Raw genomic sequence first — 4,837 nt, forward strand, 5'->3', positions numbered from 1 at the left:
TGTGGTAGTGCACACCTTTATTCCTAGCATTTGGTAGGCTGAAGGAGGAGGAACTCATATTTAAGGCCAGTCTGTGTTTCATAAATGAGTTTCAGACTAACTGGAATGCAAAATAAACTCTTCAAGGAAAAAATAAAAATAAATTTAAGATAAAAACAAAAAAGACTGAAATTTGAGAACTGTGGTGATATTTTATTTGTACTGAAATGTTATTTTAATTTTATGTTAATAAATAAAGTTGCCCTGGGGTCAGAGCTATTAGAGCCATAGTAAGAGCATGGTGGTTAGAAGAGCTAGGTAGATTTCTGTGTGTTCAGGGATACAGCCAGTATTGGAGACATACGCCTTTAAGACCTGGAGGGCGGTACTTACAGGCAGTGATGAGGCAGTCATGTGGTTGGGTTTACAACCAATGAGAAGGCAGAACAGAAAGAATATTTAAACAGGGACACAGGAAGTACCTCCCTCTCTTGGGGAAGCTAGGAGCACTGCAGGAGGTAAGATTTTATCTCTGAGCTCTGACCTCTTGGCTTTTCTCTTTTACCTTGGCTCTGTGTTTCTTATTTTAATAATACGATTGGTTACATCTACATCTGGCGCCCAACGTGATAAGAATCCATTAAAAACTGCTTGGGGCCGGCTCCCTAGCCCGAGCAACCGGCTCCCTAGCCCCGGCCCAGGTCTGCTTGGGCTCAGGCTGGACTGTGAGCTGCTTGCTTAAAGCCAGTGCTACAAACAGCTCAGGCCTGCCCTGCTAAACAGGGCCCCTGCCTGTAAAGCCAAGCCTTGACTAGGCTCAAGAGGGAACAAGTGGCTGGCTTTAAGCTTTAGCCGGCTACCCCTTCGCTTTCACTTTCACTTTCACTTTCACTTTCGCTTTCGCTTTCGCTTTCGCTTTCGCTTTCTCTCTTGCTTTCTCTCTGTCTCTCTGTTTCTGTCTCTCTCTCTCTCTCTCTCTCTCTCTCTCTCTCTCTCTCTGGATTCACACCTAGGACACTAGGTGGCTCTTTTGAAATTCGCTCGGATTTCTACTGTTCTACGCAGATTTGGTAAGTCATAAAGGAAACTATTTAAAAGACAAATTTTTTCCACATTTAAAAAAAAATGGGTTTTCTGTGTACATTGGAAGAAAATTGGGTTTTTGAAATTTTAGGCAGTCTGACAATGGAACAACTATATGAAAAGATTAGTATTATGGGAATTATGCAGTTTATCACCATGCTTATCCTCATTTTACTATTTAAAAAGATAGTCGATTTAAGTGCCAGGATAATAGCTTTAGAAAAACCTGTTAATTTTAACAGTGAAGTTGGTTCAAGTTTGGATCATAAGGTTACAGAAAGAAAGCCTGTTTTCACACAGTCGTCCTTAATTTATCCTGTAACCGTACAGCAGATGCCTGATCAAATGGCTACACAAAATATCTGGGCTCCAATTGAACTGATGGATTTTAAAAGGTTTAAGGAGGCAATAGTATCTTATGGCATGCATTCCCCATATGTAAAGCAAATGTTAAACTCTTGGTCAACATATAATAGGATTATACCACAGGACTGGCGGGACCTTGCACAAGCTGTTCTGGAACCCAGCCAGAGAATTCAATTTCTAACGTGGTTTAAGGAGGAAGCTAGAAACGTAGAAACACAATGGAGGGATAAAGGAATACAAGTTTGTCAGAATCAGCTTATTGGAGAAGGCCAATATGCTTCAATACAAACACAATGTTTATATGATGTTCAAACCGTAATTTTATGTCGAATGGCAGCCTTGAATGCATGGGACAGAGTTGATGAACCAGGAAAAAAACATGAGTCATTCACAAAGGTTATGCAAGGCCCTAAAGAATCTTTCACAGATTTTTTAGAAAGACTGGCTTCAGCAGTAAACAGAATGGTCTCAGGATCAGAAGCTAGTAAGGCAATAATTGAAGCTTTGGCATTTGAGAATGCGAATGCAGCATGCAAAAGAATAATCAGGCCGTTAAGGGCAAGATCTGCACCTTTGGAAGATTGGATTAGAGAAACAATTAATGTTGAGGTTGATGAGCATGATACGTGGGTAGGAGAAGTAATTTCAAAAGGTTTGAGGAGTGTTAGATGTTTTGGGTGTGGACAGCAAGGACATTTTAAAAGGGACTGTAAACAGGTCATTCCTAGAAGCAATGTTTCTTCAAGGAACAATGGCAACAGAAGGCCCCTTCCTTCTGGAGTATGCAGAAGGTGTGGTAAGGGAAAACACTGGACCAACGAATGTAGATCAACAAAGGACAGACAGGGTAATCCTTTGCCTCAGTTTTCGGGAAACTCCCGGAGGGGCCTCATGCAGGCCCCCATAGCAAAACCAGTTCAAACCTTTCCTGCAGCTGTAGAGGAAATCCCTGCTCTGAGCGATTAAATAACCAAGTGACTATTGGAATAAATCATGCTGGTCAGGATGATGAAAAAGAGAGAATAGAAAATTCAGGAGAAAACATAAAGAAAATTTTTTGGCAAACTTCTATTAATGAACAGAGACCAAAATTAACGATAAAAATAAATGGTGTTTTGTTGTCTGGTCTGGTAGACACAGGTGCGGACATTACCATAATTGCACCAGAATTTTGGCATCCAGCTTGGCCTCTTCAAGAGGTAAACGTTCAACTGTTAGGAATTGGGACATTATCTGGAGTGAAACAGAGTGCAAGATGGCTCGAATGTATAGGTCCAGAAGGACAGAGAGGAAAATTAAAACCATATGTCGCTAACATAGCTATGAACCTGTGGGGTCGAGACTTGTTGCAACAATGGAATACTCAGATTAAAATCCCTCCAATCTCAGAAACAAATCATAAACTAGCACATGTTTCTGAGAGAAATATTAGAAGGCATTATTTTGAGTGGTCACCAGCCATCCATATTATACAGGAACAGGGCACAACAACTGATAATCCTCCAAAAATACCAACGCTCTACCTTTAAAATGGTTAACAGACAAGCCTGTATGGGTTCAGCAATGGCCTTTAACAACAGAGAAACTCCAGGCTTTAGAAGAGCTGGTAGAAGAACAGTTAAATGCTCAGCATATTGAACAGTCAACCAGCCCTTGGAATTCTCCTGTATTTGTTATTAAAAAGAAATCTGGTAAATGGAGAATGGTAACAGACCTTAGAGCAATTAACAAAGTAATTCAGCCAATGGGCTCTCTACAATCTGGAATTCCTTTGCCTACTCTGTTACCAAAAGGATGGCCTCTCATAGTTATTGATTTAAAAGACTGTTTCTTTTCAATACCCTTACAAGAAAAAGACAGAGAAAGATTTGCTTTCACAGTGCCTACTTATAATAATTCTCAACCGGTTAAAAGATTTCAATGGAGGGTCCTCCCACAGGGAATGTTAAATAGCCCAACTCTGTGCCAATATTTTGTACAACAGCCATTGGAAGTGATACGTAAAAAATTTCCTAAATCTATAATTTATCATTATATGGATGATATTTTACTAGCTGACTCAAATGCAGATACTTTAGAAAGAATGTTTGAAGAAGTAAAGAAAATTTTGCCTTGCTGGGGATTACAAATTGCTCCTGAAAAAATACAAAGAGGAGATTCTATTAATTATTTAGGATATAAAATAGAGCTACAAAAAATTAGACCCCAAAAGGTGCAAATTAGGAGAGATAGACTACAGACTCTTAATGACTTTCAAAGATTATTTGGAGATATTTCTCATCTACGAACTATTGTTGGGGTAAAAAATGATGAACTGACTAATTTGTTCAAAACCTTAGAAGGTGACAAGGACTTAAATAGTCCAAGAGAATTATCACCTGAAGCTGAGAAAGAATTGGCCTTGGTAGAAAAGAAAGTACATGAAGGGCACGTGGATCGTATTGATCCAAAGCTGGATTGCATTTTGGTTATTTTACCTTCTAGGCATTCCCCTACTGGAATATTAATGCAGAGGGAAGATATTATATTGGAATGGATATTTTTACCAAATAAACCAAATAAAAAATTAAAAACTTATGGGGAAAAAATCTCTGACTTGATTTGGAAAGGAAAATTGAGACTTCGTCAATTAGCAGGAATAGACCCAGCAGAAATTGTCGTACCTTTAACTAAGGAGGACATTGAAAAATTATGGACAGAAAGTGAACCTTGGCAAAGAGCTTGCAGTAATTTTTTGGGAGAAATTAACAGCAAATATCCCAAAAGCAACAGAATTGATTTTATAAAGAGAGCTGATTGGATCTTGCCTCGAATTGTACGGCAAAAACCCATATCTGGAGTTCGTACATTTTATACAGATGCCAACAAACAAGGAAAGGCAGGTTACAAATCAGAAAATTTAAGTAAAGTGGTACAAAGTCCTTATAATTCAGTGCAAAAATCAGAATTGTATGCTATTCTGTTGGTATTAATGGATTTTTCAGAACCTCTCAACATAGTAACTGACTCTCAGTATGCTGAAAGAGTGGTGTTACATATTGAGACTGCAGAATTTATCCCTGATGCTTCAGAATTAACTTCACTATTTATTCAATTACAAGATACAATCAGGAAAAGGAGTCATCCTTTATATATAACTCACATCCGATCTCATACTGGTCTGCCAGGCCCTCTAGCACAAGGCAATGATGAGATTGATAAATTATTGATAGGAAATGTGCTGGAGGCCTCAGACTTTCATAAAAAACATCACGTCAATAGTAAAGGTTTAAAAAAGGATTTTTCCATAACCTGGCAACAAGCCAAAGAAATAGTAAAGAAATGTCCTACTTGTTCCTTCTACAATCAAACGCCATTACCAGCAGGATGTAACCCAAAGGGTACTCAGAGGAATGAAATCTGGCAGATG

This window comes from Peromyscus maniculatus, chromosome 1 (assembly GCF_049852395.1).
Source record: "Peromyscus maniculatus bairdii isolate BWxNUB_F1_BW_parent chromosome 1, HU_Pman_BW_mat_3.1, whole genome shotgun sequence".
NCBI classification, from domain to species: domain Eukaryota; kingdom Metazoa; phylum Chordata; class Mammalia; order Rodentia; family Cricetidae; genus Peromyscus; species Peromyscus maniculatus.